At 43.3% G+C, this 13,295-nt stretch overlaps 1 protein-coding gene across 2 annotated transcripts in view; it reads right to left on the minus strand.

Moving 5' to 3' along the window:
- Nucleotides 1–9,527, minus strand: part of TMEM91 (transmembrane protein 91) — a 74,188-nt gene extending 64,661 nt beyond the window's left edge. Inside the window, exon 1 of one of the 2 annotated variants that reach the window (XM_056539522.1) lies at nt 9,414–9,527. The gene's annotated coding sequence lies outside the window, so the exon portion shown is untranslated. The remainder of the gene's footprint in view (nt 1–9,413) is intronic. The other variant, XM_056539521.1, reaches the window with a different exon arrangement.
- Between the last annotated feature and the right edge of the window lie 3,768 nt (nt 9,528–13,295).

Consider the following 13,295-nt stretch of genomic DNA (forward strand, 5'->3'; position numbering starts at 1 on the left):
TGTGTATTATCTGTATCTGCAACTACATTAGTAAATTCACTTAAATCTGCTGCAAAAGCAACCTTTAAAGGGACAGTGACCAAATTCATCTGCGTCAAACTCATTATTCTGCACCTGCAAGACTGTAACATTGCAATTGCATTGTATTAGATTCACACACAAGTTTCAGTAAAGTGTTCAAGTTGTTTTCACGTAATCCTTATGTCCAGAAGTCCAGTTTTTTTTTGATACACAGGGGAACACCAAATTAGCCACACCTAGTTAGCCTGCACGGTAACACTCCTCAACCATTCTGTCCCTCTTTGCTCCCTAAATGTCCTTCATTTTCATCTGGGAAATAGATTTGCATTAATAAACTTTCTCTATTGCTCCAGAAACTATTCATTTGGATCCTAACTGTATACAAGACCCAAATTCCATCATCTGCAATTTGGTTCTTAAAAATTGTCATACTCAGATGAATCGTGATATTTAAATAATAAAATATTCAGGCATATAGAAATGCATGTAAAAAACTGTCAGAGGGGCCTTTTGGTGTTATGGCTATTTGTAAAAAAAATTTATGCTACTGGGGCAGGGGGGACAATAGAAAAAAAAGACATACTTACCCCCCTGCGCCCCACAACTCCCATTTGTCTTATTCCAGCCTCCAATCTTCTGTGTCCTTCTTGTTTTCACGACGAGTGCTTGGTGCAGGACCTTCATGCTCTGCCAATCACTGGCCAAGACGGGACATTACTGTGGGTAGTGATTGGCTAAACCAGCGAGTTGTTAGACTCACCGCAGATGGCAGGTACCCAGGAGGTAGTAGATCCGTAATTCCACGGTGGTTGGGAGCAGGAGATGTAGTAGATCCACTGATCCTGTGGGGCAGATGACACGGGCCGTACCAGGGAGCGGAGTCTAAGGTGCCGCTGGTTTTCACCAGGTCCTGCCGTAAAGCGGGATGGACTTGCTGCGGCAGGCGGCACCCAGGTCGCTACCCCTGGCACGACTCGACCCCACAGGCGGCTGAGGTGAAGCGTTGTACAAAAGGAACAGGCAGGACATAGTCAGACAGGCAAGAGGTCAGGGCAGGCTGCACATTAGCGTAGTCAGTAGGGAAGCAGAAGGTCAGTAGGCAGACGGCTAGGAACACGGTCAAGTCACGGAATGCAAGGTCTGGTACACGGCAAGGAACACGGCAAGGAACCGTAAAACTGTTTTCTCTAAGGCGCTAGGGCAAACAAAGATCCGGCAAGGGCAATAGGAAGGGGCTGAAACTTAAAAGAGAGGTACAGGTGTGTGACTAATTACGGGCACACTGGCCCTTTAAATTTCAAAGCTGGGGAGCGCGCGCTAGGAGGCAGGGTCACGCGCGCCGGAGCTGAGGTACAGAGACCGGGGATGGAGGTGAGTGAGGTGAGGCGCGTCCCGCAATTCGAATCCCAGACCCGCCGGTGGCGGAGGTGCGCTCACAGCCAATATGTCCCGCCAGAGCGCCGTGCATAACACAAGTCCTGCTGCTATCGCTCATCTCAGAAGCAGGAAGAAGATCAGGGGATCCGACAGGAGATAAATAGGAGCTGGGGAGGATCAGCAGGAGACTGGCGGGTAGGTAAGTAAGGCTTTTTTTTCTATTTTCCTCCTTCCCAACAGACTATTTTATTTTCCAAAGGCTGGAACACCCCTTTAGGTAACCAGGGCCAAGGAACAACTGTTATTTTTGCTTTTGACTCTACACCTCTGTGCATCTACAAGAAAGACATATTGGGCCAATTGCGGGCTCTGGTATATGGATATAATGGAGATCCCCGTCCTTTATTCTTATTCCCATTCTCTAATGATAAAGCCTAAAACCATGAGATTCCCTGCAGTTTCACAGATGTAGTATTTTTCACAGAGAGATGTTTTAAAACCCAACTATCCTCCTGTAATCTCTGGATGTACGTCGTCTGGATCATCCTTCGGGCAAGGTAAGACTGAAATAGCATTCAGAATGGAGGCAGGGTAAATGGCTCTCATCACTTTAGCTGTGCAAAGATAGGAATCAAAGTAAAGCCACTAGAGGATAACAGAAATAGCGGATACATATGTGGAATCCATATATAATTCTAACCTGACATCCAGTAATCCACAGAATCGGATAATCTAGACCTGTTTCCAGCACAGAATTAAAAGACTGAGAACTAATAGAGAAGGGATTCTGGTTGATCTACTCTATCAGACGCAGTCTCCGTCCCTATACATCTTATCCCCTATCCAAAAGATAGGGGATAAGATGTCTGATTGCGGGGGTCCTGCCGCTGGGGACACCCCGGGATCTCTGCTGCGACAGCCCAGACATGCGGTGCACGGAGCGAACTTTGCTCCGTGCCGGATGACTGGTGATGAAGGGCGGAGATTCGTGACGTCACAGCCACGCCACCTCAATGCAAGTCTATGGGAGGGGGCGTCACGCCCCCTCCCATAGACTTGCATTGAGGTGGCGTGGCCGTCACGACCAGTGGGGTCGTGACGTCACGAGCCTCCAGCGCTGCACCCGACGCTCTAAACAAACTCCGGGTGCAGCAGGGGGATCGCGGGGGTCCCCGTAATCAGGCATCTTATAAAATGTCTAGGGGCAGAGTATCCCTTTAAGGTTCGTTGCCATTACAATGCGTCTTTTAGCCATTTCTATAACCTCTAATTATACAGAATAGCCAATAGCTAGATCTCTATGTGTTCAAATAATTTTACTTTGTTATATTCTTCCTTTAGCTACAGGTATGTTTTACTTATGCCTTGTTGGGTTACCATTTATGGCAATTTGTAATGTGTCGAGAAATAGCAACAAGCTCCAATTTGGATCGAGCAGCCATTAAACAGCACCCCCCCCCCCCTAAATTCCAAGCCTATAAATTTCGGAGCTGTCAAAGTTGTTAAAAATTCAATCCATCCCATCCGGACATTATATATATATCTGCTTTGCGAAAGGTGGCAAACAATAATTTTTTTTTTTACGGTTCCCACAGGGGTTGTCACTCAGCTTTTCTGGGTGCCTTTATAGCAATTGTCTCCAATTACGCAATGATTTATCTGTACCATATTACTATAGAAAAGTAGGTAGCTGCATCTCAACCTCAATGGAACCTGTAATAAAATATTGTGGCCATGTACTGTAAGTTGTCACGAGGCTTTCTCAAAAACAGGTTTGCAAAAATGAGACAGAACTATAAGAATTAAAGGGGTACTCCCGTGGAGAACTTTTTTTTTTTTTATCATCTGGTGCCAGAAAGTTAAACAGATTTGTAAATCACTTCTATTAAAAAATCTTAATCCTTCCAGTACTTTTTAGGGTCTTTATACTACAGAGGAAATGGTTTTCTTTTTGGAACACAGAGCTCTCTGCAGACATCATGACCACAGTGCTCTCTGCTAAAATCTCTGTCCATTTTAGGAACTGTCCAGAGCAGCATATGTTTGCTATGGGGATTTTCTCCTACTCTGGACAGTTCTTAAAATGGACAGAGATGTCAGCAGAGAGCACTGTGGTCATAATGTCAGCAGAGAGCTCTGTGTTCCAAAAAGAAAACCATTTCCTCTGTAGTATTCAGCAGCTAATAAGTACTGGAAGGATTAAGATTTTTTTAATAGAAGTAATTTACAAATCTGTTTAACTTTCTGGCACCAGTTGATTTAAAAAAAAAAAAAAAAAAAAAAGTTTTCCACGGGAGTTCCCCTTTAAGGATTCGAATTTGATACATTTACTACTACATTTGATACTACGTGCACACAATGGGGGAGATTTATCAAATCCTGTCCAGAGGAAAAGTTACTGAGTTGCCCATAGCAACCAATCAGATCGCTACTTTCATTTTTCAGAGGCCTTTTCAAAACTGTAATAAGCGATCTGATTGGTTGCTATGGGCAACTCAGCAACTTTTCCTCAAACATCTGAATTTGTGATTCCTTTATTTTTAATGCCTTGTCCTTCTCTTTTAAATCTCTCTCTCTCCTTTAGGGTGTGTTCACACATTTAGGTTTGTAATTGCGATAAAAAGCCGGAAATGGATTTTAAATGGGGAAAACCCTCAGTCATTCCCTTATATATGTCCACCATTTATCATCTGGTCCTGGCTTTGAATTTGGGGACCAACAAAAATGTCTGGTTTAGAAAACTTATTGTGGAATACCCTATTACTACATCCTAATTGAAAGGAGATCTGTAGTGCTCTGAACTTTATCCCCTATTTGAAGTCTTAGATTGCGGGGGGTCCGAGCGCTGGGACCCCCAGTGATCTCCTGTACGGGGCCGCGGCAATGGGATTTATGGAGGGGCGTGCCGGCTGTCGCGTCATGCGGGGATGGAATGCCCCCTTTCCTGTACAATGCCGCAGCCCCGTACAGGAGATCGCGGGGGGCCTCAGCACTCGGACCCCCCGCAATCTAAGACTTATCCCCTATCCTTCGAATAGGGGATAAAGTTCAGAGCACTACAGATCTCCTTTAATACAGGGGGGTCCTAAGCCTGACTGCAGAGACGCTATGAAGAGCGTTATCTCTCTGGAGGACCAATCTTGTCTGTGCATTACATGGAAAAGGCTTCAAAAGGTACCATGTAATTCTTTATTTCCCCTGCGGGGGCACTACAGGAGAATTATACACTTTTTTCCAGGTTCCCTTGCAGATTACAGATGATCACAGAAGAAGGATTTGTGATTAGCCTTCTGTTGATGGACCCGAGTGACAAAAAAATGCATTGTAAAAAATGTAAAATCCCTTTAAATTAGTAAATGAAATGAATTTGGATGAGAATGATGATTTCAGTAGGACTTTATGATTACTGAGACCATCACTCCTAAAGGGGCATGATACCGATACTGCGCGCAGGTAAATGGAGGAGTAGAGAGGAACGGCGGAGCATAAAAGTGATCCAAATAAGAGAGAGGAAATAAAGCATGTATAATCGGATATTTGTAGGAGACGGAACAAGGAGCATCAAGGCAAAGTGACAATTGATACCCTGTTATAAGACAATCCGAGCATTCGTTCCTCGCTGCGATGTCACACCTGAGTGAAGGGTGACAGGTGTTATGGAAAGGGGACAGCTGTATCAGCAGATGGTACTTCTATGTCACCAGGAGATTACTAATAGCGGGAACATGATGTTTTTCTCATGCCTGACTACAGTACAGATTGCTAGCTCTGCAGTCCACCAAAACAAAGAAGCTATGTCCCATATGACTATAGAAGGCGTAATCCTAATCTTGTCTAGTAATCTTAATCCTTTCAATAATTATCAGCTGCTAAATTTGAGTTGTTGTTTTCTGTCTGGCAACAGTGCTCTCTGCTGACATCTCTGCTTGTCTCGGGAACTGCACAGAGCAGAATAGGTTTGCTATGGGGATTTGCTTCTACTCTGGACAGTTCCCGAGACACATGTCATAAGAGAGCAGTTAGACAGAAAAGAACAACTTAAAGGGGTACTCTGGCACTTAGACATCTTATCCCCTATCCAAAGGATAGGGGATAAGATGCCTGATCATGGGGTCCAGCCGCTGGGGACCCCCATGATCTTGCACGCCGTACTCGTTAAAATCATTCCCCGGAGCGTGTTCGCTCCGGGTCTGATTACTACCGATCACGGGAGCATTGTGACGTCAAGGCTCCGCCCCCATGTGACGTCACACTCTGCCCCCTCAATGCAAGCCTATGGGAGGGGGCGTGACAGCTTTCTGGACCCCCGCGATCAGGCATCTTATCCCCTATCCTTTGGATAGGGGATAAGATGTCTAAGCACCGGAGAACCCCTTTAAAGGGGTTATCCAGGAAAAAACTTTTTATGTATATATATATATATATATATATATATATATATATATATATATCAACTGGCTCCAGAAAGTTAAACAGATTTGTAAATTACTTCTATTAAAAAAAATCTTAATCCTTTCAGTACTTATGAGCTGCTGAAGTTGAGTTGTTCTTTTCTGTCTAAGTGCTCTCTGATGACACCTGTCTAGGGAACCGCCCAGTTTAGAAGCAAATCCCCATAGCAAACCTCTTCTACTCTGTGCAGTTCCCAAGACAAGCAGAGATGTCAGCAGAGAGCACTGTTGCCAGACAGAAAACAACAACTCAACTTCAGCAGCTGATAATTATTGAAAGGATTAAGATTTTTTTAATAGTAATTTAAAAGTAATTTACAAATCTGTTTAACTTGCTAGAGCCAGTTAATATATATATATATATATATATATATATATATATATATATATATATATATATAAGTTTTTTACTGGAATACCCCTTTAACTTCAGCAGCTCATAAGTATTTAAAGGATTAAGATTTTTTTTAATCAAAGTAATTTACAAATCTGTTTAACTTTCTGGAGCCGGTTGATATATATATAAAAAAAAAATTTCCCCCTAGATAACCCCTGTAAAAGTGAAGTGCGGCGAATGAAGGGGGAGCGGGTCTAAATTGAGGAGAGATCCTTGGTTGGAAGAAGACAATAGGAGACAATCAAATACTAAGGAGGGGATGTTCTGTTAGATTCAGAATGAGGTGATGGTTAGGGACAACATAGGTGTGAGAAGATTGCAAAGTAGAATGCGTTGTTTTCCAACCAAGGTGCCTCCAGCTGTTGCAAAACTACAATTCCCAGCATGCCCGGACAGCCAAAGGCTGTCCGGGCATGCTGGGAATTGTAGTTTTGCAACAGCTGGAGGCACCCTGGTTGGGAAGCAATGGCGTAATGTATGGAGGATTGAAAAGACACCATTAGTTAAGAACAAGTGTGAAGACATGCATAGGGGGCGCTCGGAGGCGAAGACACTTAAATAAATGATATCTGAGAGGACAACCTCAATGAGGAGACACTCTGTAGGAATGGATTGATTTACTGACGCAGCGATGGGAATACAAAGAAAAGCTCCTACGGCAGGGAAGGGGGTTAAGAGACACTTAGAGAAGGTGGATTAAGATAGTCCTCTCCGACAGAGAAGTTGGAAGTAGACATACTGAGATATGGGGATGGGGGAGAAGGTGGGTGAGGAGACAGTCTGGAACAGGGAAGGGGGTTAAGGAGGAAAACAGAGGAGTAGAGTAACCACATGCAATGGTAAAGAAGGATACGAAGATATCTTCAAATTAGATAATGAATTTTACTTAGTAAGAAGAGAATAGGGTTCACGTCATATGATACAATACCAAAGAATATACATCACTTCATCACTTATAGTAGTTCTCTTATGCAGGATATATATATAGATGCAAATCATAAAATGTTGCAGTATCTTGTAATAACCTTTTTTATTGGACTAACAGAATTTTGTAGAGACAAGCATTCGGGAGTCCAAAGCAAATCTTGATAAAGGGAGGAATCCCAAAAGCTTCTCTACAAAATGCTGTTAGTCCAATAAAAAAGGTTATTACAAGATACTGCAACATTTTATGATTTGCATCTGCATCACTGGACTAATACGGCTACTCAATTTTACTATATATATATATATATATATATATATATATATATATATATATTATTATTATTTTTTTGTATGAATTATACTTGGCTAAATGGACTATATTTAAGTGCCCTTTTATTATTCGGAGTCAGCAACTATTCATCCAACCTTCTTATGAGTCATTATCCAATACCGTACTCATTATTAAAAGCAACACCAAGATCTTAGCACGCAAAGCAGCAAAAATTCTAAAATAGAATAAACACATCATATATATATATATATATAGAAATATATATGTGTATATATATATATATATGTGTATATATATATATATATATATATATATAGATGTAGAAAAAGCGCAGCACTCCTTAGGTACGTGAAAAAAATAGTGGTTTATTGGCTCACATAGCAGCTATGTGAGCCAATAAACCACTATTTTTTTCACGTACCTAAGGAGTGCTGCGCTTTTTCTACATCTATATTACATGGACTTTGATCGGGTCTGAGGCGCAGGCACCCGCTGCTATATTGGATAAGTAGTGCTGCAGATTTTCTTTATTTATATATAAATATATGTATATGTGTGTATAGATATATAGATAGATATACACATAAACATAAAGGAGAAGGGGATGTAAAACAGTGATCTTGATGTGGACCCCCATTCACGTTTTACCATTAGCCCTTTGTGACCTTGGACATGAAAAGGCGAATATGAACTACGCTGTTGGCACCATGACGGATGGTCTTCATTCAGAAGAGGTATAACATGAAATGAGAAGCCAGTGGTGCAGTTATCAGTTTCGGAAGTATGGAAAGTAAGATATAATAATAGGACAGCAGAGGAAAGAAATATATGGTCATTTCCCATCCATCTGGAGAAGTGGTCTCCAAGCTGTGGACCCCCATAGGTTGCAAAACTACAACTCTAAGCATGCCCGGACAGCCGATGGCTGTCCGGGCATGCTTGGAGTTGTAGTTTTACAACAGCTGGAGGTGCACCGTTTGAAGACCATTGCATTGCAATTTGGAGACCATTTTATTAGGGAGTTGTAGTTTTTGGAACAGCTTGAGGTCCACAGTGTGGAGACCATTGCATTACCAGACCACTGCATTGCAATTTGGAGACCATTGTAACAGGGAGTTGTAGTATTTGCAACAGCTGGAGATCCACAGTTTGGAGACCATTGCATTACCAGATCATTGCATTGCAATTTGGAGACCATTGTAACAGGGAGTTGTAGTATTTGCAACAGCTGGAGATCCACAGTTTGGAGACCATTGCATTACCAGACCATTGCATTGCAATTTGGAGACCATTGTAACAGGGAGTTGTAGTATTTGCAACAGCTGGAGATCCACAGTTTGGAGACCATTGCATTGCAATTTGGAGACCATTGTAACAGGGAGTTGTAGTTTTGCAACAGCGTGAGAGACCACTGTATTTGGGGATTTGTAAAAAAAATTAATTACTGTGATGGGAATAAGGGGTTTGATGTAGATGTTAAGATTTCGTTCCATGACATAAGAGTCCAGAATTGGACATTCCCTGAACCCCCTTTTTTTGAGGTTCTACAAAGCGGCCTACATGGATGGGGGGGGGGGGGGGGTATACAAGATCCATAGGTCAGTATACATATACTTGGATCAAAAGTACAGAACATCCATGGTCAGGTTTAGGGTCTAGGGATCAAGTTTGGAGATGTACCATATGAGTTTGGGCGCAGGATCTAGTCTTGGAGTCGAGTCTATGCATCTTAGGTGGGTGAAGAAGAAATGTATGCACAGGTACAGGTGTAAGATGTCAGAGTTAGACACGAATTGGAAGAGTCAGGGTCAAGAAGTGAAGAGGTAAAGAATTCTACAGGATACAGTTGAGGACCGCAGTGCTCGCTTCCTATAGGGTGATACAGTCCTGTTCATACCCATAGACCCCAGGTACCCTCACCTATGTGTGGGCGCCATAGATCACATACCTGGATGCACAGAGTGGCAGTGTGCTCTGTTCCCCGTTCCGGCTGCTTCTGATTCTCTGCTAGGAAAGAAGGGAGGGAGCAGAGGATGCTGTGCCTGTGCTGCTGTAACCCATTCAATGCCATGGTGCTCTACCAATGGTGACAAACAAGCAGCATGCAAAAAAGAGATCCAGGCTATTATACTGCAAACTGCATATTATACGCCTGAGAAAAAGCAATTTCAATGAATGTTAATTCTACCTGCTGAACACTAGACAGAAAGACACCTTATTGATCATGAAGAATTGAGAAACACAAGACAAATGATCAATATGGTCTCCAGAAATCTGAATTTAATTGAAGGTTCATTATAATAATAATAATATAAATGCAAGGTGACAGATAAAAGGCTGATGTGATAGATGGGGATTCTTCTCCCATATGTGAAAGGGTTAATCTTGCACATACAAATCCCTTCTATTTAATCTCTTGTAATCCACATCAGTCACCGTACTTCCCCTGTAGACAGATGTGCAACATTTACTAAGTGTCCTTGCTTAACATCATTTAGTGGTAATGCTCCCACAGTCCCTCCTGCAAACCCAGCGCCACATAACTGCAGGACGTATACTCCAGTAATCTCAGCTGCTCTTTTATTAGATATATTCATTGACGCTCGTTACGTACAATCATATTCCGTATATCGAAATGTTACGTATATCTGAAATGGCTTAATGTGATATTTGCCATCTTGGTTGGCGGCGATGCTTGTAAATCCTAATTCAATGTGGAAAACACTGGGATGGAAGAGCTGCTGGCCTGGGGGAGATCCAAAAAATGAAGAATTTGGCTATGTTTCTAAGTAAAGGCGTTCTTCTGAATCTTGCTCTGGGTATCACAGACACAGCTTTATACAGAGGAGTAACTTGAAGCTCCTTGGCCACAATGCAGAATCTAAAACAGGGCCCCCACCTACCCACCTACAAGGTGCCATTTATAGTACTAGCATATTACCCAGCAGAAGGGACCATGGCCTTGGTGGAACCTGTATCTAACCCTATTGGCACCCAGCACTACACCCCTGGGTTTACATATCTGTGAAATATATAATGTAGTATTATTTTATTCAAGAAGACCTATTTCTATAACCGATACCAGAGGACTGAGATCAGAAAGGGGACACAATGATTTGCAGTTCATGTTGCATTATGTAGTGTTCTCTGTAAAGATTTAAAGTGTACCTGTCATCAACAAAAACTTTTTATATACCATAGATAATACCATTATATGTATATTTGTAATATACATTGGTTAAAAAATATGTATATTTTTGTCCCTGCAGCTATTGCCTGTGTGTTTCTATGAGGAGTCCAAAAACAGGAAGGGAGGGTGGACAAGCAGGGCTCTGTACACTGAGGACAAGCAGGGCTCTGTACACTGAGGACAAGCAGGGCTCTGTACACTGAGGACGAGCAGGGCTCTGTACACTGAGGACAAGCAGGGCTCTGTACACTAAGGACAAGCAGGGCTCTGTACACTGAGGAAAAGCAGGACTCTGTACACTGAGGACAAGCAGGGATCTGTACACTAAGGACGAGCAGGGCTCTGTACACTGAGGACGAGCAGGGGTCTGTGCAGTGATGACAAGCAGGGCTCTGTACACTGAGGACAAGCAGAGCTCTGTGCACTGAGGACAAGCAGGGCTCTGTACACTGAGGACAAGCAGGGCTATGTGCACTGAGGACAAGCAGGGCTCTGTACACTGAGAACAAGCAGTGCTCTGTGCACTGAGGACAAGCAGGGCTCTGTACACTGAGGACAAGCAGTGCTCTGTACACTGAGGACAAGCAGGGCTCTGTACACTGAGGACAAGCAGGGCTCTGTGCAGTGAGGACAAGCAGGGCTCGGTACACTGGGGACAAGCAGGGCTCGGTACACTGGGGACAAGCAGGGCTCTGCACACTGAGGACAAGCAGGGCTCTGTACACTGAGGACAAGCAGGGCTCTGTACACTGAGGACAAGCAGGGCTCTGTACACTGAGGAAAAGCAGATCTCTATGTATTGAGGACAAGTAGGACTCTGTGCACTGAGGACAAGCGGGGCTCTGTACACTGAGGACAAGCAGGGCTCTGTACACTGAGGACAAGCAGGGCTCTGTGCACTGAGGACAAGCGGGGCTCTGTACACTGAGGACAAGCAGGGCTCTGTACACTGAGGACAAGCAGGGCTCTTTGCACTGAGGACAAGCAGGGATCTGTACACTGAGGATAAGCAGGGCTCTGTACACTGAGGACAAACAGGGCTCTGTACACTGAGGACAAGCACGGCTCTGTGCACTGAGGAGAAGCAGGGCTCTGTACACTGAGGACAAGCAGGGCTTTGTACACTGAGGACAAGCAGGGCTCTGTACACTGAGGACAAGCAGGGCTCTGTACACTGAGTACAAGCAGGGCTCTGTACACCAAGGGCAAGCAGGGCTCTGTACACTAAGGACAAGAAGGACTCTGTGCACTGAGGACAAGCAGGGCTCTGTAAACTGAGGACAAGCAGGGCTCTGTAAACTGAGGACAAGCAGGGCTCTGTGCAGTGAGGACCAGCAGGGTTCTGTGCAGTGAGGCTCTGTGACTTGCTAATGGCTCACATATGAGAATGATTGACAAGCCAGGAGCCTACACAGAGCCCTGCTTGTCCACCCTCACTTCCTGTATTTGGTCTCCTCATAGAGACACACAGGCAATAGCTGCAGGGATAGCACTTTTTCACCCATAAATATACACATTTTTTAACCAATGTATATTACAAATATACATATAATTGTATTATCTACATTATATAAAAAGTTTTTGTTGACGACAGGTACACTTTAAAGGGGTTCTCCGCCCCTAGACATCTTATTCCCTATCTAAATGATAGGGGATAAGATGTCTGATCATGGGGGGGGGGTGTGGTGTGACATAACGAGGGGCGTGGCCTTGATGTCATGACCCCCCCCCCCCGCTGCATGCTCCAAGCGTTCGGAACAAAATGTGGCAGCGAAATACCCCTTTAATAGAATTGTGACATGTCCAGTTGTCAAGTCTCATTGGGAGATATAGGGGGAGCTCCGCTCATTTACAGTCAGCTGGATTTACTACTGACGTCTCTTAGTAAATCCAACGGCCACCTTTGAAATGAGCTGTGTAAATGTTACAAATACGCAAAATCGACATTTCTGCACAAAATATTTGCCACCTTATAGGATTTTTGATTAGCGTCCCCCATAGTGTCTATGATAGCTGCGGTGTAATAGAATTTTATGATGATGAGGCCCATATATTACTTTGATTTTTGAGAAATAACAAGGCAGGTAAGAAATACCATCAGTGATCCATACTGTTAGTAAAAACTGGTCATAACAATGTTATAGGATTAACAAAAGCAGAGGCAAGGTCTATGGGTGAAAGTGGTTTTCGTCAAGTATTACTAAGACTTGGAAACCTGTGGTCTTCAACATTAGTGTTGAGCGGCATAGGCCATATTCGAATTCGCGAATATTCGCGAATATATGGACGAATATTCGTCATATATTCGCGAATATTCGCATATTCGTTATGTCCTCGTTTTATTTTCGCATATGCGAAAATTCGCGAATGCGAAAATTAACATAAGTGAATATTGCCATATACAAAATAAACACGTGCGAAAATTCGCATATGCGAAAATTAGATATGCTAATTTTCGTATATGCGAATTTCCGCACGCCAGTCTCACATAGTAGTATAACAGTCTTCTTTACACCACACAAGCTGGAAGCAGAGTATTCGCGAATAATATTCGAATTGCGAATATTCGCGAGCAACACTATTCAACATGTGCTATATAAGCTTATACTGTGGCTGAAGGGAAAGGGGGCTAATGGGGTA

Source organism: Hyla sarda, chromosome 9, assembly GCF_029499605.1.
Source record: "Hyla sarda isolate aHylSar1 chromosome 9, aHylSar1.hap1, whole genome shotgun sequence".
Lineage (NCBI taxonomy): Eukaryota > Metazoa > Chordata > Amphibia > Anura > Hylidae > Hyla > Hyla sarda.